This window comes from Aquila chrysaetos, chromosome 2 (assembly GCF_900496995.4).
Source record: "Aquila chrysaetos chrysaetos chromosome 2, bAquChr1.4, whole genome shotgun sequence".
Classification (NCBI taxonomy): domain Eukaryota; kingdom Metazoa; phylum Chordata; class Aves; order Accipitriformes; family Accipitridae; genus Aquila; species Aquila chrysaetos.
The window spans coordinates 80,460,633-80,488,549 of NC_044005.1; the positions used below are offsets into that span (position 1 = coordinate 80,460,633).

Below are 27,917 nucleotides of genomic sequence, written 5' to 3' on the forward strand. Positions count from 1 at the left end.
AAAGAATATCTTATGAATCTGAACTTTCAAAATTACAGACCATGGTTTTTACAAGTGCTTTTTTATAGCAGAAATTAAAGTATAGACAGAAGTAATATGTCAGGAAAAATTTAAAATAATATATTTCGTACAACTGGTTACATGAGAACGCACATATAAAAGTTTTTTATTACTTTATTTTTTACTGTTCTACTAGCAGATTTGAAGATAACTTTATAAAAGAGGCCCTAGAGTCTGATATTGCAGTCTAGAGTGACCTAATATCTCTTTATAAAGTAAATATCCTTAAGGTGAAATACTCTCTCCTCTGGCTTAAAAACTAAATTAAAAACTGTAACTATTTGTATCAGTGCATGAACTGTATCTTTTGGGTTTTGAGCTTTAAATATGCCTGAATTTTCTGACATTTTCTCATATTTCACCGTTCTTGGCATGTAGCCCAAGACCAGTGGCCAGAGTAATGGTTCCAAGTGATAAAAATGAAAAAGAGAAAATGAGGTAGAAATATACCTGTCCTTCCAAAACAATGGGGAACTGTTCAAGGTTGAATCATTAACGGCAGTCATTCAAGTCCCCTCACAGTTGGAATAGGATCCAGAGGTTTGATTTGAAAAGAGAGAATAATCTCCTAGATATCAGGGTCATTCTTTTTAAGTACTATATAAAGTGTTCTCTTACGTTGTTACCCTCACATTTTCAAGTTGTTATTCAAGCATATATTGCTTGAAATTGTATTGCTAATATAGTACTTGAACAATGGTAGTGGTCACATTTCACAATGTATTTTATTTTACTTCTTTCTTTCACCCAGCAAATACAGCATTTGCATTTTTTCTTTTATTCTGTGTAAAGTCATAAATTAACTAGCTATAACTAGCTATAAAGTCATAAATTAACTAGAAAACAAAAGAAAAAACAACAAGAAAAAGTATTTTTCTTAATATGAAAACCTTAACACACAAAATATAAGTCTAACCAGAGGAAGTTATATTATATGGCTGTATTTTATATTGTAGAACTAGAGAAAGAGCAAAGCAGTAAAGAAGCCACTTAGAAAATAACATTTGCTCTTCTAGTGTTTTTTACTGTTTTGAAATGATTGTGACTGAAGGGATAGTCATCTGAATTCATCCCAAGTGAAGCTGAGCTTAGATGAAAGAGGGTGACACAGGAATGTAAATTGTAAGTTCAGCCAAGTTCAGCCAAACAGCCTGAAACCTGCATTAATTCTGTTATGGACCACTTGCCCACTGGCATTGGATAAGATGCAAAACCACATCTGGGTAAGACTACCCAGCTCCGGAGAAGACTTCCAACCTGTTCTCTCTGCTAAGAGTACAGAGAAGTTGTCTACAATAAGCTATGTTTATCCATCACCTAGAACAGATAAACACTTGTTCTTTCTCAAAAAGAAAGAGAAGCAGTTGCTATGCATAACATTGCTACATGAGGAGCATTCTCCTGAATTAAGAGATTTGAGGCTACCGTTCTCAAGCCTCTAAAACATACTGTTAAAGTAAATATTTGAAGCCAACCTCTGCCCTTTACAGATAAACAGTCTAGGTACAGCACATTCTAAGGTGCTAGGTGACTATGATGGGAAAGTACAAAAGGGAACAGCATTTTTTCTGCTGGTGTCACACTATAATATCAAGTAGTTAAATGATCACTAAGCAACAGAACAAATTATAATGATAATGTCAGTGTTTCATACTAAGTAGAAGATGTCAGCAAGAGTTTTTGTCTGAGAGTAGTCCAAATTTCAGTGAAAATTGTGGGACCTGAAAAAGCTGAAATCAACTTGGAGACAACAGTTCCACATTGTGGAACTGAATTCTTGGCTACTGAATGTGAAGAGATGTAATTGCCTCCTTGTTGCATTTGTATGAGATAATACATATTTTAAGCATACTCATCAGACTGAATCTTGCTGGTAGGATAAGTAGGGAAACTTTAATTTTGTAAATTATGTTGGATCTTAGCTGTAGTAAGGGCACAAACTGATGGCTGGTGTTTTTGACATAGGTATTTTTGACCTAACAGAAGAAATGGAAAAGGCAGAGAGAAAAAAAAACAGAAGTCCTTAGGGTTAAATTGGTGGTATCTACACTTGTAGGTGTGCCTTTTATGCTCTGTGCTTAAAAACATTCTGAATCTATGTCAGGATAAGAGCCAGATATGCATCATCCCTCTATGCAACCTTGTTTCCTTGGAAGGGAGGAAATCATAGTGTGGTTCAAAAGATCCCCTATTCTGGAGAATGAGAGTGCCTGAGATTCACTATCCTGCCGTTCAAACCTAGCACGTAACAAACCCAGGAATCTAGGCCTAGGTTCTTTTTTTTAAATTATTTTCTGTGATTTTATTTGGAAAATGTGCACTGGCATCCCACAAAGGAAGACAAACAATCCTGAGCTCTTGTAGATGATATAAGGGAAGGGATTATACATAGTCCCTTTCATTACAACAACAGATATGTTGTGGGTTTTTTTTAATATTGAAGCACACCAAACCAAATATATAAAGCTGTGCCACCATTTGGTAGAAGAACCTATTTGCAAAAAAGCATCTGAAACTGAAAAAAAAAAATCTAACAACGTAAATTCACTACAGGAATACAAATGGTGTTCATTTATTTTTCCAACATCATGCAAGGACTTTTGGAAAGTCACATGAGTATCTCTTAATACCTTGACATAACATTCTTGATACCTGAATATCAAAGATTTAACTGCTTATTATTCAGTAGAAAGAAGGCAAAATGAATAAATTTTTCCATATTGTGGACAAAGGTTCACATATTTTACTCCAAAAAATCGCTTTTAAAACTACATTCACATTTTTATAACAATCTGAAAAAGATTATTAATTAATAGCTATAGTGCTCCACTTCCTAGAAAGCCACAAGATGGCTTCAGTGTGGTCATTTACTTTCCTTTGGGTAAGTGACACATAAGGTTTCTTCTATATTAGTAAACTGAGCAGTGGCAGATCCTGTTCTCTGGTCCTGAGGTCACACATCCAAGCGTGACATGGCCACATCTATAACATTAAAATATCTCACCCTATAAAATCAGAATCCAGACTGTATACTGGAAAAAGTAAATATGACTATGATGTAAGGAGGTAAATGTAGATGGAACACTTGCTTTAGTGAAAATTTATAAACCTCACTGTTTTTGTGATGAGGTTTCAGACTCATTTTCTCTAGCTTTTGCTGGTGTAGTCAAGTAGAGGTGTAAGCAATAGCTACAGTAAAGTCAGCTCTGTGCCATGCTGCATGTCTGGATAAGAATAATAATCCTCTTTTCTTTCATGCCTATGCTTACCCTAGTCCTTCAAATTGATATCACAACAAAAAAAAGCCCTATGCTTCCATTAGTTTTCCACTCTATATCTGGAACCCAGTAATACATTCCCTATTTCCTTCCACATCCTTGTCATAGTGTACTCCTCTCCCATTCACCTGCTCCTTGCTTTAGCCAGGATCACAGTCTGCTCTCATGATACCTTGTTCTGTACTTCATTCTGCCTTGACATTGGATTCAGGGCCAGTGTGCGGTTGAGGGAACTAATCAGGTTCCTGCAGGACATTCTGGGAATGTAGACCAGAAAATCTGGACCTGCTTCTGCATAAACCAGTATTTGCCACTGTTCTGCACATCAGCTTTAACTGTTTGGATAGTGTGATATGGTTAAGACATGTTTTGAGGTAGTTTACTTCCAATAGCTGTTCAAGTTGAGATACTTAAACAAAGGCTATGAGGAAAAATAAGTCAGGAAATGGAAAAATAAACGTATCATTTAAATGATAGAGATATGTGTTTCTGTAAAAAAAACAAAACAAACTGTAGTCCAGTGATGAAACAACGTGTCCAGTGACAAAATACTTTCTTTTTTCAGCCCTTTTTTCTAGGCTTTACATAAAACGGTACAACTCTATCTACTGTAAAATGACTAAACTAATATCTAGTCATTAGATCTTCAGATTCATAGCAAATAGAGTACAAAAATGCTTATCACTATGCCATATATATATAATGCTAGATCACTATGATGTATATATATTATATAATGTCTGAGTTATAGATATGACAATACAGAATATGACAACATGAACCAAGGTGCCTTGAAGTGCTTATTTTATTTATTAGGCCTCATATATATGTATATATACTGAAGGGCAGAGATGAGGTGAAGTAATACCTATACAGATAAAAAGCTGTCTGCTCTAAGCTACTATCAAACATAAATCTGTAGATAGTTCACTGATGGCTGTTCCCACTTTGCTTCCAATAATGTTTCCTTGAAATCTTGCCAGATTTAAGTTCTGGTAAGAGAGAGTTCTGAATTACTTTCTATTGTTCATTATTTAACATTTTTATGTAGCTTCAAATGTATGCATTTAACAGTGGAGTGAAAAAATATATGGTCCTTGCCCGAAAGAGACCAGCTCTCACAATGAAACAGAAGGAAATGATGCACACAGTTAAAGTGAGAATAGAATTACTTATAGGTAATTTCCTATGTAGTCCAGGTGTGGGGTTTTTTGAGAAATAAGGAACTGTAAAGGGAGAGGGGAGCATGGGAGAAGGAGTTAATCTGTTGCAAACCACAGTACTGACAACATTGACTGCACTATTGATGGACAGGGAGAATTTCTGAGTTTTTCTTGATATGATATCCGCACTGATATGCCCCTCCTCGTTGATGTGGTATTAAACCTGAGCCCAGAGCCAAAAGAATGACCTTTTTTATTTGAATTAGCAGAGTAGCTACTACAGGCTAATTTATTCACAGCTGTGCATTGTCCAGGACAGGGGGTGATTATAATATATTAATCAACGGTTTGTAAATGATGTTGGACCGGATGTTTCTGTCCTGTTGAAATACATCATATATCAATGGAAAGTTGGAACGATAGTTTTCCATTACTTAGAGTTCTGTGTGGTCGTCAGTGTACCACTGAAACATATCACTCACTCACTGATCCTTGTGAGGGCAGTAGTTTCCCTTGGTATATATAAACAACCTGTAGGACTCATTGGCGCTAGAGTGACTCAAAGACAGATGGTCTGCACACATGTGTATGGGAAAGAAAAGGCACACTTTATGTATCATACTTAAACCAGAGTCCAATGCAAGAGATCTCCAAAGGTAGGAGTATACATGGCTGAAAGTTGGGAACACCAAATACATCTACGTACCACTTTTGTAACAATAAGGAGGTAGACTGACAGACCTTCAGAAAAATGGGTATGCCTGTGGGAATATGTAGAGCTTACATATCTCCCCACTTTACCCACAAGGTACAAAACTCAACCAAAAGAATGTAATGTTCCCATAATACATCCATACATTAGACATAGGAATTGAGCCTGTAGATTGATGAAGGTTTATTTGTAATTCTACCTATACATAGGCATACATTTATCGATCTTCAGACCAAATATAAATAGTATACATACACATACACACGTATAGTTTAGTATCTATGTTAGTGTCCCTAGTGTCTATAACAGAATAAATGACATGAACACTAGAAATAGAACTGGCTGTGAGTTTCAGTACTAGAAAACTATTAATTATAACTGTCTGCTATACTGCACTTTATGCATTTGTCTGTGCTCACGGAACTGAAACACATAAACCAAAATCAAGTTAAACTTCCAGAGCAGAACATTTGTCTTATTCAGTAACTACCGTTCATCTGCTGTTACATATCCAAAGCTTGAAGTATGTGAATTATCTTGCTTATCCTGGGAGTTTGATTATACCTCCATTAATTTCATACTTTACATTAATCTATAGCTGGTATAATCACGTTATAGTAGCTGTGAATTCCTTATAACTCCTAAATGAGAAAATGATTGGGTTGACCAGAAATTCTTGAATGATAGTAATTCATGAGATGATACACTTGAGAATTAATAGTGAAGCAGTTTCCTAAGAGGATACTATTGGTAGGATCCCCAGACATCTTGGAATGCCAACTATTTTAGTAAATTGAGCTACCTGTAAGGATAATTTGCCTCAACTCTGGTTTTCCAAGGTATGCTTTTGATATTTCACATATATATTCCTTCATTTTGTATTTGGGTAGTATATTTTCACATAGCATTATATAATACTTTTAAGAGATAATTCTGTCATACAGCATAAATGATTGCCTATTTTAACCAAGCCACTTCCATCCTTTTCAATATGAATTCAGCAATAGTCTGAGATTATTACTATCTGTCTCACAATGGTGTTTCATCTAAAATAAGCAACAGTAGCTTTTTCAAAGCAGGAGGATTTATATTCCAGCTATGATATCCAGCCATAATATCCAGCCACAATAAGAACCAAAATTTTTTAGTGTGGCTTATCATCATACCCTTTCCCACATATTTTATAATATCGTATTTCTCACTGTCCCACTACAGTTATGTAGAGCATGGCATCTTTAGTGTGGAAGTAAGAGTGTAATAAAGTGGCCTAGATTCAGAAAAGCATTATGGCATTCATTGCTGGTAAATCTTCTGAATACAAGGATCTTAATTTCATCTAACAGTCACTTCAGGTTCCTTCAGGCTTTCCTGACTGTTTTTAACTGTCTGCTAAACTACATTTTAGAAAAAAGAGGGCTAAAAAAGCATATAGTCAACATGTTTCAAACGTACATGTCATCTCCATTGCCTGATGAACTTCATCCTACACACTGTTAGAAAAAAGTGAGTAGTTGCCAGTGCCATCAGGCCTGGAAGAGTCACCAGCATGGTGATACCAAGATGCTTGATCCACCTGTCTGGATCAAGCTGGCCAGCCAGGGAAATCGTCTTCCTTCATTCCCACCTTGAACCTCCTGGTGGCAGAAGCAGGCTCAACTTGCATGGCCAGAACAATGGGTCTGGTTTATTGTCCTGCTCCAGCTGCAGTGACAAAGCAGCCTAGTCATTTGCTGGCTGCCCTAACACTTAGTCTTTTAAAAGAAAGAATTTTATCAAAATGAAACTATTTCACACTTGTCTGAAGAAAACACATATCATTATCGTTAGATCTTACATCTAATCTGTTGTAATATAATTTTTTACCTCCTCACTATTACCTGCCTTCTGGAGCTGTTCAAGACTGAAAAAGTCTTTGTTTCACTCACAACATGGATGTGTTTCATTTTCCTTTAGGAGTTCCATAAAAAAAGAAAAAAGAATCCTTTTTCAGCTAAAAAGAACAAGACATTATTCGAAAGCCATTGATACAGTGAATATTTTGAATAAGAAACAAACTCAGAGTGAATAGCACAAAGAGAATAGAAATGGAAAGGATTTATAAGCAGCTCTGCACCGTCCTATGAATGTTACCACTAGGAGTTCCTCTTCCTTAAGCTTGGTTTCAACTGCTCAGTGACTGTTTGAGTTATAACATCGGCATGATCTTCCTTTGGCCCATTTTTGGCCTCTGAGGCCTGTGTGCTTCTCAGTCTTCTCAGCAGTTTGTCAGTCTCTGCATAAAATTCAGACCTCCACCCTCTCACTGTGATTCTTTTAGTTCAGGTTCTTTTTGCAAAATCCTGTAGCCCTTGGGACTTTCTCTGTCTAAGCATGCCCAGTTGTTTTCCAGGACTGAGCTCTCCCTGTCTTTTCAGAGATGATAAAGTCGTTCTAAACACTTTTTAAAAAACATGCACACTGAAAATCAGAAGGAAAAAAAAAAAAGGATAACATAGGTCACAATGATTCAAAGCATAAATTAATCTAAAATATTTTCAGCCTCTGTGTGATTCATTGATTTGTGTTTTGCACATGATGGACTGAAAGAGGTTTCAAAAAATAGTTTTATATTTTTGATGAAATGACTCTAAAATTATTTAGATTTTAACATAGTCTTGATTGCTGTCATGGTCAAATTTTTTTTGTTTGCTTTGCTGGGTAGCCTCCATTAATAATTTCCCCTAATTCAAAAACCTTCAAAATAATTTTCCCTTAAAAGCCACTGTTGAAGCCACTTCAAGGCTCTTCTTTCTAACTCTAAGATAAGAAAGGTGACTGTACATGCAGTACTTTCTATTCAAATACTGTATATTCTTTTTCTGTAGTGGTACATTCTGGAAATGCTCCTTCTAGGAGGTTTTTCCAAGCTATTGCACAACATATACTGTGTGGGTTTTTTATTGCTTTTGACAAGTATTCCATTTCCCAAAGAGGAATTGGGGAGAAGTTGTCTAGAACAAGAAATTCAGACTGAAATTGGTAAGCAGCTTGGGCTAAAATATGGGGGAATTTTTCGAAAAGTTAAAACATAGTTCATTTGTGAAATACTAACACATTTTATTTTGAGTATTCAAAAAGAAGTTCTTTTCCATTCAAAACATTCTTCATTTGAAAATAAATCTAAATATTTCTGAAGATAGTTTTGAAATGTTTAATTCAAAAGGGTTCAGAGTATTTAACCCAGGATTACCTATATTGACTCCAAATTAATCTTAATATTATTTTGTTGTTGTTGCTGCTGTTGTTGAAGACAACCCTATGCTTTATCTTGAACATCCTAACTCTTACTCAAAAATCAACAGGAAAAAAAAAATCGTTCAACCTGAACCATTTTTTCATGAAGTTTTAGTTTGACCGTGGATCAACGATAAATAATTTTTCCAGTATTATTTAAGACCCAAAGAGCAAATATTATGGGGAAATTCATGAGATTTCCCTAAGCAAGCTTTTCCTAATACTTGCTTTTTTTTTTTTTTGCCCTTTTTTTTTTTTTTTTTAAGGACAATAGGTAGACCTATTACTTGGCCCTACCATTGACATAATCAGAAATTCCCTTTGATGCTAATGGTGAGGTCTACTGATGGTGTTATCTTCAGGTTTAAAACACCAAAGTATCCTGGAGCTACAGACTTAAATCCCAGTAGGACTGAATCAAACTTTAACCTTCAAAGGCAGATAGATCAATTGCTCTTGTGTGATGTTTGGTTTAGACCTTTGAAATGACAGACCTTTCTGCTCTGTTTGGAGACTAAAGCTGCAGTGGCCTTATTCTTGAAGGAAAAGAGTTGCTTTTGTGAATACAGTTAACAGGCTTCCCAGAATTATGTAGTGGGTTGGGACACATAATATGTATTTAAAATATCTTGGAACGGAAGACCCTCAGTCAAATATAAAATATGATGTCTGTGTATTTATATAAATTTCCCAATTAGCTAATCTCCTGGAGCTCAGATGTCCTAACAAAAAAATGAGTCATATTTGGTATTTGAATCATGTTTTTTGTTTTCAGAAAATATTGTTATGATATTTATTCATCTGATAATGATCAACTAATCAGCAGAGAAAAATGAAACTCCAAATGATTTGTGAAGTAGAAAAACACTTTAATAAAGAAAATTTTGAACTGTCAAAGACATGTATCAACCTACATTCTGACAGGTGATACTTCGCAGTTCATGCAGGCTGTGTTTATAAATACTGTTTTTTAATCATAATAATATTTTAAACTTCATATCACAAAAAATATATTTACAATTCTAAATGAATTACTGAGTATGAAATAAATCCCTGAATTTGAATATTTCCAGGCCTCTATGAATCTGGAATTTGTTGGAAATTTTTCCTCTTTGGATCCCTTCCTAACAATAATTAATGAACTTAAACACAAGAACTTAAAAATTCTTCATTTTTAGAAGCTGTCAGTTTAAAGACAAATGTTCTGAGGAAGCAAAATATCTTCTTCAGACTAAAAACTGGAAATACAGTATTAATTTTATAAACTTTACATATTGAGTAGAGGTTTTAGGAAGATTAGTTACCTGGCTAGAGAGCTTCCAGACAGATTATGTTTCACTGGTATATATTCTTCTAACATTAATATAAATTCTTTGTATCTATCATCAAATTAATACCTTTGAGGCAGTGAAAGGATTCTTCTGGTAAAGCAAATTGAAAACATTTGGAATTCATTCTTATTTCTTATCAGCAGGATTGCTGTCTAGTCCCTCAAGCAGACAATCTCCAGTACAATACCATCTGATGCTGTCATTAAATCCTCAGCGTCAGGTTTCCGTAGCAACAGAAGAGCTCTCTCTGCTTCACTGTCTGCATCTGAAATCCGGAACAAAAACAGTTAATCTTATGCTGGTTTTCTACGGTTTTTTTTGACAGATTTAATCTCAGACCTTCTGTATCTGGAAAGAAGTGGTAAGTAGCAGTTAAAGTTTGTGATTATTAAATTATAGGGCTGTATTTTAGTTGTTGATGTACACGCACACCAGATGGTGGCCTGCTGTATTCATCACCAGATTAGAAAGATAAAGTCTGGGCTATATGTAGGCCCACACACGCGCTTTTAAGTTTACTTTGTAAAGCATAAGAGGTTACAGGGCTTTTAGTGCTTATTTGACATAGCTAATCTTGGAAAGCTTTACTTTTATTTGATAATAAATTTGACAGGATGAACTTATTCCCAAGGTATTTAAAGTTAGTTTCAATGTTACTGTTTTCACACTGTTATCCCTCTCCAGGCTGACAATAGCAAGCAATATACAAGTTACACAGAGTGTATCCCGCTTAGGAGTTATTGTTCACAGAACAGACAACTGTATTTAACTCAAAATATATGATAATAATTAAAAACTGTGACCAGAACTCACATATGATTTTCATACAGAAAAACTGCAAAATGCTTCTGAATGTGATATAGAGACTGTGTGTTTGTACTTGCTAACATATTCTAAAGAAAAGCTTTTCTGTGTTCACTAAAAGCATTAGCTTTTTAAATTTCTAAGACAGCCAAATGTTCCAAAAGGTAGTAGAAAGTCCACCCAGCTAGCATGGACAGCTCCCAGATCAGTGGAGTTTTGAGTTTCATTTTAGTAATTATCCATTCTTTCTCATTATATTTTTATGATCTTATTTTGTTGTTGCAATTGATAACATGTATGATGTTTTTAAGGAATTTTACTTAGATACAGTGTCCATTTTTTGGAAGCAATATTTATACACAATGTAGCTGATACATTTTTAAAAACACCTTCATAAATAAGCCTGAATTACTGTCATTTCCTGGTATACAAAACTTGGCTATATTAATCATGAAAGCTATGATATAGGTTGAATAAAACAGTCATGACTGTGGCTTTATTACTTAAATTAAACGAAGATATTGTGCCTATATACTTGTGAAGATTGGAAGAAAAAAGGTAACCGTTTGGTATAATAAGCATTTTTGATTATACATTTATGAGAGTATGTTTTGTTATTTTTTAATGGGCCAGGACATCACTAAGAGGAAGAGATACTGTACCAAGTATCAACAGCTTTCGCAGAATCAGTATTTTTGCCTTTTTGTGAGGCATCTCCAGCTATGACTTCTAGATATATTTATTTTGTACTAAAATCATACCATTATGTGTTATACTAATATTTATATAACTGTTAAAGTTATTTAAATTATATCTATAATTTCATGTTTCATTTTTAAGTAATTTGCTAAATAATTCTGGTGATTAGTAAGAAGTCTTTAAGCAATTTCATTCAAATACAATGATCATCTAATTAAGGGTTAAGCCTCTTTTCTGAAGTAACCAGGACAATTATAGTCATTGTCCAAGGGCCTTTTCCAAGTAACATCAGTGGTAGCTGGCCTTTGCTAAAGAACGGTCTGATATGAGAGAGAAGATAATCATGTGAAAGGCATGTAAATGTTTACTGAAAATATGTTATAAAGATAGAATATCATTTTAACGTGACATATTTGAAATGTTTTGAACATCAGAAGGCACATACACCTTTTTTATACATGGCGGTATTTTAGGTTCGTAATATTGCACAACAAAAATGCCACTTGGTTTTTATACGTCTCTGAAGAGGAGTTAAATAAACCCACCAGAGGAGTTTGTGCATTTGAGGTATCTAGTTAGGATATTTTCCAACAAGAAAGGGAGTAGGAAATTAGCAGACCCTTGACTACACAGTATTACACTAGCAGCGGCACTGAACTGATTTGAGGATGAACAGGGAATGGAAAAAATCCACTTCTTAGACCTTTGGCACAGACCTCTCTTTTGCAGTGATATGAAGATAGTAATGGGAGAGTTGCAAAAACCCCACACATCTTGACCACACATAGGTCATTACAAATGGCACACAGTGCTAAGTACTTCAACCTAGTAAAGATCCCTGTATGTCCTCCCAGTACAGGGCAGCACTCAACCCACTAGTCTAAGCAGAACCAGTTGTAGAACTCAGGCCATGCCTACTGATTTTCAGCAAGTTTCTTAATCAACCCTTGTTTTTTAAATAAATTTTTCTTTCTTCAAAATGCAGTTGGTAGTTTTCTACTATACCAGTGATGTTTCAATAATTAATGTTTCAATAATAACATTTTGACATATTTTGATAACATAACTACTAGAGCTTTATAAGTGCCTAGCCAGACCTTGCATCATTTTACTGTAAACACAAAGCAACCCATCCTGTTCAAAAAAGTGTTTCTGGAGAAACAATTTTGCTCATGGGAACACAGTTGAGTATTTAAGGCTAAATGGAGGCAGAATTTATTCATTTAGTAATTAGTAAACTGCTTGGCCTGGAGAACCAAAAAAGGGAGTTTATCTGCATCTTAATTTTGCTTGTCTCATTGGTATTCATAATAATGATAACTATTTAGTAATTTTTTTCTTTAGATTATAGACAAGTAATCCAGCTAAAAAAAATTGTGAGCAAATTTTAACAAATCATGAACATATTTGCCAAGTTTGGGACCAATTTTTTACTTCTTGTAGGCACTTATGTTGCAGAAAATGTGTGGACGTTTGCACACACGTTCATCCATGTTTTCCTCCTGTTCTCATTCTTTATACACATTCCAAATAGTATTAGTGAGCTTTTACATGAACAGGGAAAAAATAAGTAGGCTTTAATACGTACCTTTTTTTAAAAGCCCCCCCCCCCCCCCCGAAAATGCTATGTAATGAATGTTAAAAATTAGATAATATGATATTTGGCAAACATAAACCTAGACAATTTGTGTTCCCAAAACCATTTGGGAGGGTTGATTTTCTTTCTGGTGTGATACATTGTCTTGATTTTTGGTTTCCAATTGTTATTTTTTTCATAAACATTTGGTAGATAGAGAGAAGAAGATTTATAAGAAAATAAGATTTATTATAGAGTGGACATGCTGACAGGAACTGACTGTGATAGATGCAGCAACACGGTTTCATGTCCATACTGATGCATGTTGTTACTATCTCCCCGTTCTGTCAGTCTAGCATCCATTCTCTTGTGCCAGTCAAATTAGTCACATTTGAGCCTCAAATTCCTAAGGCTTATTTAGCTCTGGAGAGTTGATAGGGAAAGAAAAATAATGTCATTGGTTTCACCAATCAAAACCATTCCTTTGGAAAAGATGCTTATGATGAATTAAAATATAAAATAACAGCATTTTCTATATTAAGTTGCAAGCCTTTAGTAATTTTGAAAAAAACCAACTTTTTATAAAGTTAACAAATCAAATGGACAGATGATCAATGTCAAATCTACTGAAAAACTGCCTTTGCAAATGGAATGCTGGATTAGATCATAATCTGTAATTCAAAGTGCTGATGACCATGTGTATGTTGCTAAGCATGCCTTGGACAAGAGTTGTAGTAAAAGTCACCTTCATCCTAAAATGTATTTAATGTAAATTCCATACTAAAGTGTGAAAGATATTTAAGGTTAATAAAGATTTCCGAGGTACATGACAAAGAAGCTGTTATTAGCAATAAATATATCTTGAACATTGACTTTCTGGATCAGTCCAATTATTGCAGCAATTATAAATCATAATAATTATTTATTAAATCAAAAGAGACAAAGATTCATTTTTTCTATAAATGGTATTCATTGATGAAAACTGTAAAATATCTTGGCATACTTTACATTGTCAAACTGCTGCTGTTCTGTGGGTTCCTTCTGATCCCCCAATCTTTTACTAGCTTTTCTAATTTTGTATGACTCCCAGAGAGTGTGTTCCTTTGGAAATCTTCCTTTGGAAGATAGTAGCTGCCATTATTTTATGCATCAATACTGCAAAACTTAAATAGGGTAAATATGCTATGCAGCGTGAAAGCAGTGGTTAGGTAAAGCTTCTCACGTAAGTAAGTGGTTGCAAGGTATGCACTCTGTGGCCTCTTTTTTTCATTAGATGCTCATAGACTTTGTTCTCTTTTTGTCTTCAAGGACCTATAATTGTTGAACACCAGTTGCTTCACAGATTGAGTGGATGTTTCTTGCATGACTAACAGCATATAGACAGGTCATTGATGGGGTATATGCATTAAAATTTCCTAGGTAAAAGAATGAGTTACACACGAGTCTTTCCCTTCATGGGTAGGTGCACAAAGCACTGTTCTGCATAAAAAAAAGGAAAGGAATTAGGTGGGAAATGAGAGTTATGTAGCTCACCCTTCATAGGAAGAGGGAATTTAAGGTGCCTGGAAGATTTTAATGTGACAAAAGAAAGGAAGTATATTAGGTTCTTCCAGGACAGGTAGTAGTTTTGAAACTGTGGAGCTGTTTACCTTATTCTATAGTCAAGAGATTAACACAGATTTCCATGGGAGTCTCCTGCTCCTTACAGGGTTTAAATGACTTCTTGCACTTTCTTGGGAAGGGCCTTAGCCTGTAATTTATATAGTTATACTTTTCTCTGCTTGCTCACTGAATTGTTATGTATTTTATACAATTTGAGTTAGCTTCAATGAGATACTGAGAAAAACTCAAATCCTGGTATTTAAAGAACTTTACAAGGATGCAGAACATTCAGAAAATACCTGAGCTACTTAGGCTAAAAGGTTATTTTTCTTCCTAAATGCCAGCTTCGTGAAATAGCATCTACCTTGCAACTGTTGAAGTAGAAATTATATATTCAGTCTTAAGATGGGCACAATTTGGGGTTTGTCTTGGAGAGAAAAGAAAGGTTTGTTTCCATTCATATCAATGAAGAAAACCAAATAAATGGTCAGTGATTTTTTTTCTTTTAATCTATCCAAACTGATTTCTCCACTCCTTCCACACTTATGTAAAGCTATTGAACCAAAACTCTAATGCTCCTCCAGTTCTATTTAACTACATATGTTGCCAGGGAATTTTAAACCTTCATTAATACAAAGTTTGTGAAATGCTTAAATCTCTAAGTAATTTTATTTTTGCAGACTGTCAATGAAATCAGTGTTGGTGCTTATATGTCTATGATGTGCAAAATTCTATTGCCATATAATACTGAACAGAAGTGTAAACATGACATCAATGTCAATTTTATCAGAATATTATATATTTCATTTTGATAATTTTTTCACATAGTCTTAAATTTGAAAGTGCTTTTGATTGTTTTACAATATGTCAAAATAAGTAGATGTGATTGTCATATAAATGTCATATAAAAATTGGTAAATTTCAAAAGACAAAGTTTCTAAAGCAAATACGTTTATTCAAAAAAATCCTTTCTCATGTGGAATTTAAATAGAAGCAGATCAACTCCATAATTACCAATTAAATAAGGAAAACAGATTAGAGGGATGATTATGCTCCTACATATGTTTCTGGTGAGACCAGTGATATAATACTATTTATGCTGAAAATTGGAAAGGAAGCTGATGAGAACTGCAAAAGTCTTTGAGGGGTTGTTGAACATAACAGGTTGTGGTAGAATTCAAGACTGTAATTTTTCAAATGAAAGACTGAAAGGTTGCCTTAATGTATCTTAACAGGGACATTTCACATTAGTGAAATATTTTTCAAATAATGTAAGCATAACATAGAAACTGGCATACAGAAACTAAAGCTAGAAGATGGAAATTGGGAAAAAAGAAGTGGAAGCAATGGAGTTTCCACTACCTGATGTCCACCACAAGACTGGATCTTTTTCTACAAAACATGACTGTCAGATCTAAGTTCATAGTGAAATGTAGGGAAAGTAATATAAAATTTTCATACATAGAACTAGAATTATTTCTGTGGGTGGGAAAGGAAAGAATCAATGTAATTTTTAGTATCGTCTGAATTTTTATATATTTGGAGTCTTTTTTTAATATAAGAGTATTATTTTAGCCCACTATGAGTCCCCCTAGTAAGGTCATTTTCAGTGTAAACTGATAACAATTCAAAGTTAAAATAGCAAAATCTGGTTCATACTTTAAAAGTACTGCTTAGGCACAAAAAAGAGGATTCATGGAAGAAGTGCCACAAATAAAGCTTGTCTGAAGCAGAGCTCTGAACATAGACACCCAGATTCTGTTTGGTCTTCCTCATAGCTCTTAAATGGGAAACATATGTGGTTACAGTGAATATTTATTTCTCAGATTGCAACACAGCAGTTATTCAAAGGAAATTTGGAAGAGTACTGGTCATGGTGTGTAAAATCCCAGACATTCTGCCTTTTTATGTCTCTGGTAGCATTGGCCAACAAGATTCAGTCCAACACAGCAAGTAGCATGGCCCAATTGAAGCGGATCTTGACAGCAAAACCATTCGTGTGGAAGGCTTGGTATCCACATTATGCATTTCAGGATCTTTATTTTGGATTAACTCTGCTTTCTACCTGGGGACTTGAATGCCTGTTAGCAGTTGGATTTATTAGTTACACATCAGGACTGCATGTTCTGGTTTAATTTCATTTGAAAGGAATCCTATTCATGTGCTGTGTGATGTGATCTGAAGCACTGGAAGTGGGGACAGTCGGGATATTCACTTAAAAAACACATTCCCAATCCAAACAAAAACACTATGTAGCACAGCTCCTCCTCCAGCTGTAGATTTAGCCCTGTACTTTCCCATTTCTTTATGCACTACTGTGTGTTTGAAACAAAGTGTTTTGAAAACCAAAATTAAGAGCTAAGCAGTCTTTTTACTGAGTAGCGTGTCCTCCTGTTTATCCAATGTTCCTTTTTTGTGAAATTCCATTTGCAGAGCTGCAGGGAGACATTCTGGAGCCTATTAGTTGCTCCCCTGCTTCCCCTCTTCTTGAGCCTGTTCACCCCACTGCCATGAACTTCTGACTAGGTAACAGCTACAGGCAGCAGAAGTCACATATTTGCCCTTATTTAGTACATCACTTTCTCCCTGTATTTGTTGCACCTTTGTCTAGAGGGATAAAGGTTTGGGAAAACTGTAAAAGAGAGAAATGAAAACTAGGAAGAGTAGCTATGTTACCACATCTTTGTAATTTCCTTCTTTTGGCATCTCATCCTTTGCTGTTCACTGGTGTTCTGCACAATACAGCATCCTTGGGAAAGGTTATGGAACCTGTAGGAGTCAGGTGCCTGCACATCTTTGCAAATTTTGAGGACAAAATTTCCTAGAAAAATATTTATTCTAAAAGCAATGTCCCTTGTCATTGCATAAGGACATCAGCTTTACCTTCTATAATGCCCTCTATATTTACCAGACTAATCTCAATTTATTATTTGTCTGTGGGAGGGGGCTTAAACTCAGTGCAAAGGCAGATTTTCATGAGAGAGACTGCTCTTCTCATTACTCTTTCTCTGTGGTGAGCAGTGCTACCTTATGTTCACTTTAGGTAAAAGCCTAATTGGACAGTTTCCTGACATTTTGCAAATCATACAGTAGCTCATATGCAATGTTATTGATCAGAATTTCTTTTCTGCCCCTGCTGCTTTACACCGCATTTGTTCTTTCACAGATAAATGATGATGCATTGCTGAAAGCACAGAAGTTAGTTATACTCATGTACATATAAGAAAGACACCTTTAGGACATCTCATCATTAAAAAGTGTATGTCCTTATCATTGTACAACTACATGGATGAATCGCTTTCTGTTACAACGTGTCCATATTTTCCCTACTTGTCACCTAGGAAATAATTTATTTTCATTCATTGTCAGATTTTGCATCTGTACAGGCTGGATATATGCAGTGAAAATTAAATGGTGATTTATAACATAAAGGGGAAAAGTATTAGGACATTATGACCTTGTCACAGTCTTGAATTGTTCTCTTGTTTTTAAAATAGATGATAATATTACTTTTTATCCTTAGGGACAACTGATATTTCTGGAATTGGACCCTAAAACACTGAGGTGCTTATGGTGCTTCATTTGTGCTGAATAGCCTTAAAGTAAACAAAATGCAATAAAACTCTATCTTCTTCTTTTGCTCTTAAATGTTATGTCCCCTTCTATAACTACAAGTGCAACATAAGAACATCTCACAGTCTTCAATATATTGATTTTCAGATTATCTTAGCTGAAGTATTATGAACTGTATTTAAAAACCATTAACCGTATGTTAAGATGAAGAACTGACATGCTGCTTACACGAAGGTTATGGTGTAATGGAGAATTAGTCTAGCTTTCCTTAGTCCTGTGCGATATGCATTTCTCCAAACAAGAAAAAAAGGGTTTTCAGGTTCAATTTTTGAAGCAATATTTGGATGATCATATAAATAATGGTGTATTTTGTCATGTTCTTCTTCAGTTCTGCATTTCAATTGCTTTATTTCAAGCTAATGTCAGGCTAACTCAGTTGTGAACCACCGCCAGCAAGTTTTGTAAATTTAGCCCATTGGTGTTAATGCATCCTAAATAGTCAGTACAGCAATATGACTAAACCAGTTAACAGTAATGCTCACTAATGAATATTACACAGCCTAAAAGCCCGTGACTACAACATAAAGGATGCTTGATTTGCCAATTAATTTCTCTAAATTGCAGAACTTTTCCAGGTTGACAAAAGACTATGGTACATTATTCACATAATGTTAGTCACTGGAATAATTTAATATATTATTTCTTTTCCTTTTTATTTTGAGGAAATATTGTTGTCTGTTACCCTAATTGCCAAAACATCTAATTAAAACAACAAAAAAGCGATTTTCAGGCTTACTTTGTAACATAGTATAGGTAACAGCCTTAATAACAAGTGAGATAAGAGGGCGAAAAACAGCAACATGTTGAAAACAGCAAAGCTTTTTAAAAAATGAGACTGGCAGGATGGACTGAGCACCTATCTTTTTGATCTATTACACAAATTTTCATCTCAACATGAAAAAAGAGGAATTTTGCCAAACGTCAATTTGGCCAAGCTCTGCTTTTCATCCCTACTCCCCTTCTTGTTTAGCTAAATTAAAATACTTGATTTCTTGCCTGTTTATTAATTTGCATAAGTAGTAGCCTTTATCACTTACAATACAATCTCTGCATGGTGATTCACTATGTTGAAGGAAGCACAGATCTGCTTTCTGGTTTTGTGACTGATAATGTCCAAACAGTCACCTCCCTTGTGGCATTTGAAGGGGACAGCAGATGACAATTTCAAGATTATTAAGAGGGTGGGTTTAATTTCGTACCCTGTCAAATCCTTGCAATAATCTTTATCACAGGAAAAGATTCATGTTGTACAATTTCCTTTTCTCATTACAGTCATTGTCACAAGAATGAGAATCACTATGTGATTGACCGGAGTAGTTATGCAGTGTAAGAGACTACCAAACCACTGTAAACTTAACAGCGTTTTCTGAAAACTGCCATTAATCCATCCCTTTCTAAGAGCAGAGGTTGTGACTGATTAGCAGACCAAACTGTACACTGTTGAAAGGGTTGAGATAACACTCTTGGCTATTTCCCACCACAACCCCCCAAAGTCATAACATACAATTGAAAGTGTTATGTGTTCTTAGCTTCCTGCCAAGAACAAATCAGTTTGACCAAGTGCTGGCCCACAGCTGGAGGGCTGCCTGAAGTAACAAAACAATCATGCCGTACTAAAATGCCTCACATATTAAATGAGACACAGTGTGATACGAGGACTGCACACAAAATGTACCTTATTAAAAACAAAGACACAAGCAAGTCCTGTAATCAAGGCAGGACACTGAATTGCATAGTTATCTTTTATTGGATTTTCTTTTGTATAGGAAGTCCTTTTTGCACTACATTTTAATGGCATATTTATATGACATGTTACTGGTAGCATCTCACGCTGATGCGAAAGTTGAAAAAATATGTCAATGGCAATCCATTCCTATATGAGGTCTAAATTCAACACAGTGAATTAGAGGTGTTAATACTACCCCCACATCATGCCACTTGGTGTAGTTGTCATTTTATGTCTCCTTGCTTTTATAAAATCTGCTTTTTGTTCTTGTGTACATCTTTTTATGAGACTGGTTCAAAGAGGATACGTGTGCTTCTGGCCCTCTAAGCATGGTAGTACTTGAGCTCAAGTGTAAACTGTTTATACCTGGCTCATCAGCAGGATGGCAATCATTTTGTATACTTGTACAAACCATATTCTTATACAGAAACTACTTTAGACACTGTATTGTACTAGAAGCTGCAAAACAACACTGCTTTTCATCATCAGAAGGTCTGTTTTGTTTCTAACACAACTGCAGCTAAAGGTAAAGCAATTGTGAGATTCAATAACGAAAACCAGGGCAGAGAGCAACTAACAATCTCTGAGATATTATCACCAGTGAAGCAGGACATCATTTGCCTGCCATTTTTATGAACAGTCTTTTCAGTAGTTGTTAAACAGACACAAAGCATAGTTTTTACCTGTGGCAGACAGACTCTGAAGCAGTAATCTATGATATCCCCAAGTGAAAAGAATTACCCAAATTGTGCTGTAGCAAAGATGCATGCATTGCCATTCTTCTTGTTACTATGGAATACTGCTTTCACCTTTCAGGAGCAATATATTGCAACAGTATTATGTAGACAGATACTTGCAGAGAACTTTCTGAAATATATATATGTATATGTACACATATATACACATATATATATAAGCTCAGAGACAATTCAAGAAACTTACAGATCTACCAAAATGGTCAAGTATACGTGTAGATCACTATCACCTCAGTTTCCTTGGCATCCAGAAGTGTTTACGCTGTTTCAGAATTCCAGATGAACAGAAACCTCTTCGGCTTCCCTTTGAGCAATCTCTTTTTTTACACCTGTGACCAATTTCCATCACTTCCAGCAAGAGTGACAATGAAAACTATTGCTTTTGCTCAAAAAGCAGCAAGTCCTTTTTCCTCTGTTCTTGTATTTTTAACACGTGCCTTTTTACAGGTGTTTAATGTAAACACACAGCTACTCTTTTCTCTTTCCTTGCAGACCAGTGGCTTTGCCTGTGTTGTACCTGCTTCATTGTCCCACTGAGGCAAAGTTCATTCAGTCTGATTCAGTCAGATACAAAACTAGCAGTTCCTCTCTTCCTAATAGAAAAACAGGTAATCTAAGAAAACATGGATGAGCAGAGTACAGGAAAACAATACAAAGAACTCATTACATCAGAGAGCATTAATCACACACACACATGCACTGATTAATTCCCCAAATTGTCAAAAGAAATGTCTGACATCATAGAAATTATTTTTTAATATTGCCTAAGGAAAAAACATTGCCTTGAGAGGTAGTTAGTGTACTTCGTAGTTCCACTTAAGTGAAACATAGTGCCTTGCCTTTCATATTCTATACAGAATACTATTTCCCTAATTAAGATAAAGAGAGTTTGTGCTCCTGAATTAAAATTAATCCAGTTTCTAGGGTTTTGGAATCTTATAGATATATGATTTGCTCTTTTTGTTCTTGGAAGTATCAGAACTCAGTCCACCTATTGCTAAATGCCTTGCATTTAGTTACTTAGCTATTTTTAATTTTCTCTTCCAATCATATCATCACAGCACTTGTAAGCCTGGATGTCTCCTAGTGAATTCTTTAGCCAGGAGCCATCATGTCTCCTGGCTACCAGCTGAGTGTTAAAATGCACAGTGAACATAGAAGAATGGTACTTTGTCAAGTAGTTGACACAGCAACCTTGTGAAGGGCACTACAACTTAATATAACATCTCTACTTAGAAAAATCATTGAACCTACACAAAGAAGTTCAGTCAGAGAATCTGGGTGTTCAGGACCAATTTTCAGATGGTCCAGACCACTCAGCTTTTGCTTGGTTCAAGTAGTTCTATTTTAACTATGCTGAGATTTGAGTGCTGTAATTCCCTGCTGTCTACACTGGCACAGCTCTCTTCAAAAACTGCCCTAGATATGACTTTCAAGAAACTATATATGTAATTTTATAACACTAACTCTTCATAAGAGCCTGGATCACCTTGAAGACAGTGTCTGATGTCACTGCCTGGAGAGATCGTTTTGTTCATTAGGAGAACTGTATCAGCTAGCTCCTATGAGGCAGCATCCTGACATCATTAAGCAGATAGATAGCTAGACATGGCACAAAGGCTCCATGGGTAAGAAAAGAGAGACAAAAGCCAACTTAGCTAATATTTCAAGGGTCTTTTTGAATAAAAGTTTGAAATGGGCTTTATATAATCTATGTAGAATTTTAGTCTTGCCTGATACAGTCACTGCAATTGAATGTGTAAACTATGTTTCAAGTGAAGATGGAGCAAATTTCTTTTAAAAGATAGATAATTGCTCAGATGATATAAAGCACTGAGCAGAGGTGTTGCTTAATACCATTCTGAATCAATATACTTTATCTGCTTTCTTTTACTTTAAAACTTCAAAACTGTAGTGGGGAGAAAAGAAGAGTAACGGTGACTATGCTTTGAAGATAACGGGTCGGTTCTGAATGTTATTAGGATTCCAAGGACCACAGGCAGATTTAGTGTTGTAGGATAAGGCATATGGGACAAGGCAAGACTGTAAGATTAATTCAGAATTGCACTATGTTAATCTAAGATTTTTTACCCTTATTATATATTTCAGAAATGAGTAGATTAATGAGCTACATTTTATTCTCATTAAATTCTTTGTCATGAGAACTCTGAAGAATTGTATAGCCAATAAACTATGTGAAATCAAATTGAGTTCTGTGCTTCTCCTGTTTTTCCATACATTGTTTTGATGCAAATGTACCACTGCTTCCAAGTGCAGGAGAAGGCAAACAGCACTCAGACTAATAAAAAAATCTGAGTAATACATTGATCTATAACTCACAGAAATGATCATAAAGAAAAAAAAATTAAATTCAGACACATGAAAATTAAATTCAGACACATGAAAGACATGGCTATATAATGCGATGAGTTATACTGTTGTTACCTTTTAAGAATATAGCTTGCACACAGTATTTTTTGTAAAAAGGGAAAGAGGCGTTAAGAAGAGCTTATGGATCCAGACTGGAACTGCCCAAGTAAATATCTTTTTCCTGGAATAAATTTTATTCTAAAACTTTAAGGTGTTGTGTGTGGTTTTGTGAGCTTAATGTATGACGGAAAACCTTCCACACGGGTCTTTGGCTGACCTGTACTGTCCTGCTTTTTAAGTTGATTTTTATGTTGGTCAGTTTGCAGTGAACAGGCCATACAGAAGGAAGCTGCTGGCCAACTCCTGTAGATGTCCAGGCTGCAATAGAGCTGCCTCATCTTTGTGTCTCCTGGTCTCAGGAAGCCTTGTGATACACTAGCATGGCAGGAAGTTCTTGTTATCATTTTATCAAGAGCTTTCAGTCACTAAATTTCTTGATGTTATGGTGGGAACCATGAAAAGAGAGTGTCATAGATCTCTACCCTGTGTTTGGATGGTATTTATTGTAATTTAGCCATAATCACAAGCAAGACTTTTATTTGCTGAGGTAATTTGATAGTCAGGCACTTTGTCCCCTCTATTTAAAAAAAGTCAGAGAAAGAATTTGAAAACCCTGGATTTATCATTTACAGAGATTGTCCTGCAGTAACCTTATTATGGTGGTAGGAAGAAGGGGAATTCTTAGAGATCACGGACACAAAGGAAGCCCGTGCACAAAGCCAAAGATAGGAATGTGGAAGTTCCTGCTGGAATACTTAAATTAGCCGTTCATCTGTTAGGTTACTCGTTTTTTCATGCTGAAACACTGAACTGTATTTATGTAGTATGGTTAATCCTATTCTCAGGGCATCAGGTTCTGTGGTGCTTGGGAAATCAAAGCACAGGGAGTTGTTTAAGCTTTGCAAAAATGCAAGCATGGAAGTGTAGAGCTAAAAATATGTTACGTGTAAGTATATTAAAGAGTGGGACATACATACAAATTGATAATCACCTTTTGCTAGGATTGTTCTTTTACAAATAATAATTACATGATTATTGTAATTATATTCTAAAGCCAAATGTTGGCATAAGTTTGACTAAGATTATTCATACAGCCAAAGCAATCTCACTGTAGGAACCAAGGTGGTGAAAAAAAGTAGAGTTAATATGTAGTATAGTTAAAATAAGGATGTGATTCTTTGGAGGTTTCTTTTGAGTGATCTTTCTGGATATTAAGCCACATATATTTTAAATTGCTTTGTGTTACCACACAAAAACTTAACAATAAGTTTATTTTTAGCAATGTCGTATATTGACTTGTTTCTTCCTAATCCACACCAAGCAAAGTAAAATGTCAGAGTAACAAGAAAATATTTCTATGCTTAGCTAGAAAAAAATACAAAAATAATTCCATGTAAATAAAATTTTAAATTCGACAGTGAGAAAGTAATCTGTTAACTTATATCACAATTCTTTTAAATGTGATAAAAATTCTAGTGTTACTAAAAATGTTGACAGTTTGAGTATCTTAAAGCACCTGGAATCCAAAAAAATACATTTCATTTCAGTAGAATATTTTTTAAGACTTTTTTTAAAAGGAAAATATGTTTGATCTGAACACTTATAGTTTTATACTACGCTTCTGCATTTTTTCATAACTTTATTACAAACATGGGGGGTTCCACATTTTCACTAATCAGGTTATGTAATGCCAGTTTCTTCAGAGCTCTATGGCTTTGCTTTCTGTGGACCATTTTTAAGGACCATTAATAAATACACTGTCAAGTTTAGATACCTGGAACTGATCTAAAAGCTTTTTAAAACAAGAATTCAAATTATAGAATGAAATGGTGTATAATGGTAAGGAGATGCTCATCAAAGACATTAAAATTGTGGCTAAAATATAGATCTCTTCACTCAGCACACTATCTGAGAGCTACAAGATTGCAATCATAACAGAGTAATGAAAATGGATTTAGCTGATGCCATTTCTCATTTTCATTACCATCATTTTCATGAGAATGGATTAATATTGTGCTATTTTGTATTCTGATGGCAATTTTTGTCACAAAATGGATTCATGCCAAACCATCTTTTGTTCCTCTTAATCTTTGTCAAGAAGGCAGGACACCAAATTTTTCATGACCCATTGATTTCACAGGAATATGTAAAACTTTCACAGCCCTGCAGACTTCAAACTTTTTTTGGTGATTTGGATAGTCTAACCCTATGTGATGCTTACTGAAGCAATACCAGTAAAGAACAGAAAGCACAAGAAACTCAACAAAATAGTAAGATAATTTTTTTTTCTAAATGTCATTTGTAGCAAGAACAGTAGAAAGTGCAAAAATATAATACCAATGGAGATTAGCGAATAGGTTATAAGTGACTTGGGTAACTATTTAGAGTTTTACATATGCATGCAAATGTAGGGATATATAGTCAAAATTTTTATAGCAGAAATAAGTGTGTTAAATTATGACAAGTCATAATGTATTGATTATGACCAAAATTAATATCCAGTATGTTTTAATTGTAGTTAAATATATAGGGTGGAACTTTAAAAAACTGGCAGAGACGGTACTTCAAGGAACATATTCAATCCTTTCTGTATGTATATATATTTATGCATTCATGTGATAAGTCACTGTGCTATTCGACTATAAGTTTGAGGTAGCACATTTGCATGAGTTTAATTTTTGGTTTTGCTTTCTCTTCACAACGTAGTTTTGGTCCGTATTAGATACATAGCTGAAATATTTAGTAATAGTTTTGAACTAAAATAACTACATACCAACATTATATGATCATTGACATTACATGTCTTACAACCTGAATGTATTTTTGCTTTGAAAATTATATGCTGAAAGAAGGAGGAAGGTAACATGGTAATGTACCTAGGGCAGTGGAAATGTATGAAACTCTCCTTGTCCACATAAGGAAATGTTCTTATACCTGTATTGAGAAAGACTGAGTGTGATAGTTAAATAGGCTGATGTACTGGGTGTCCATAGCAAGGTGGTGAAGTCACCATAGCTGAAATGTTTTTACCAAAACATGAATCTGGAAAAGATCTATTGAATTACATGGAAGTTTAGCGGCCAAATTATTTTGAGGGACATAATAGGCATTTTTTAGAAACATAAATACCACTTAAAGTCTACTGAACACTTTATCCTTGTCCCTACTTTGTCCTTACCTCAGTGTCTTTTGTTTGAGCTGCATTTAAAAGCTAATGATAACACAAAAAGTAATCAGAAAAGTTAATTTTCCTTTTATTTGGAACCTTTCTCAAGTCAAGTCTGACCAGCTGATGAAGTAGGGAAGTTCTAAACAGTATAGGACACAGTATAATAAAGCCATATCAATAGAAAATTTTGAATGAAAACTGAAACAGTAGTGATATCAATATTATCTTTATTTAATGATAATTAGCTTGTAAGAACACCTTTGAGCCTCTTCTGCTTTATCTAGGTCTTTGCATCAATCTATTAAATGAAAGATAGGTAGAGAGAGATCATTTTGTTGCTGCTGCCTGAAGCAAACCAGCGTTTCATTTTTGAATGGGAACTCAGTAATTTCTCATTGTCTGGAATGCTGGACTAAAATGATCTCTTATTTCTAGAAGTGGCCTTTTTTTCCCATCAAATCAAAACAAAAAGTCAAAGTATTTTGGTTTTGCTGGGGTTTTTTAATTTGAGTGGAAAAAATTCTATCATGAATTTTAAAGGGAAGTACTTATTTTCCAGTGAAAGTATCTGTAAGCATTTAGAAATGAAAATTTATCAGATTTCCAAATTCTTACTGTGTAATCCTCTTCTGAAAGCCTTTCAAGATTAAGAAGCCCCAAGTTTTTTTCAAAAATGCTCATCAAAAGGTGGCATGTATACTTCAATTTCCCCGACTAATAGGCTTTGGAGAATCTTCTTGACTAGTGCTTAACTGTTTTGTAGGTATGTCAGGTCCTTTCAGGCTAGTTTTCAGTATGCAAACCTTCCACAGAAATGTCTGAAATGTTTGTCAGGTATTTTCCTACACATGGCCTTCTGGATGTTACTGTTCTCTCTGTGTTCTAGTTCCTGATATTACATATTTCCCAAGGAACTAGATAGCTTTCAGTTGAATACCACTGTGCTTCTGGTTTTTAATACAAGGTTCATATTACAGTATGGGGTTCCCTTTATTACATGGTATAGATTTCAGCTGTTTATTTTGCATATAAAGAATTTAAAAAGAGGAAATACTGCTTGCACAATATCAGAGAAGTGGGCAATAAACAGTCTTGGAGCTTTTACCTTGCTGATAAGTCTGAGCACAGCCCCTTGCATATCTGTGATCTAATAAACAGTGAGCAAGCTTCTATTCAGCATATCTGCATATGTTAGCAACTTTCATTGCTTTTAGACTTAGCTTCAGAAATCTTACTAATTAGTAAATATCTGTAGCTGCTTTGGTGCTGGACTGTTTCATGACCAGTATATGAGTATTTGAATAAGAGTGTACTTTGACCAATAGTCTTTTCTTTTCATGGGAAGTTTGTAGACCAACATTTTCAGAACTCGGCTTCAAAACACTACAGCTCCTTTTCTCTGTCTCTAGGACATGGGCCTGATATATTTCAATACATTTTTAAAAGAAGAGGAACAAACACATTATTTAAAGTACCATCTTGTAAACTCATTGTCCACTTGTGCTCTCTGTTTTCATTGTTTTAAATTACTTACCTTGAAATAGGTATTCCCCACCCTTACAAAATGTGAAGAAAGTTCTGTATTGATTAGATCTGTAGTCAATATCTTCAGGTTCATTTTTTGGCCAAAAATGTCAGATAGAAAACAATGCTATATTTAGAAGAAGAAAAAAAAAATGGGAGAAAAGAGGTATTAAGATAATATT

General features: G+C 34.8%; 1 protein-coding gene across 2 annotated transcripts in view; it reads left to right on the forward strand.

The window, feature by feature from the left end:
- Nucleotides 1-10,063: 10,063 nt before the first annotated feature.
- EYS (eyes shut homolog) overlaps nt 10,064-27,917 on the forward strand; it is a 1,018,924-nt gene continuing 1,001,070 nt past the window's right edge. For both annotated transcript variants that reach the window (XM_030007184.2, XM_030007189.2), the window contains exon 1: nt 10,064-10,178. The gene's annotated coding sequence lies outside the window, so the exon portion shown is untranslated. The remainder of the gene's footprint in view (nt 10,179-27,917) is intronic.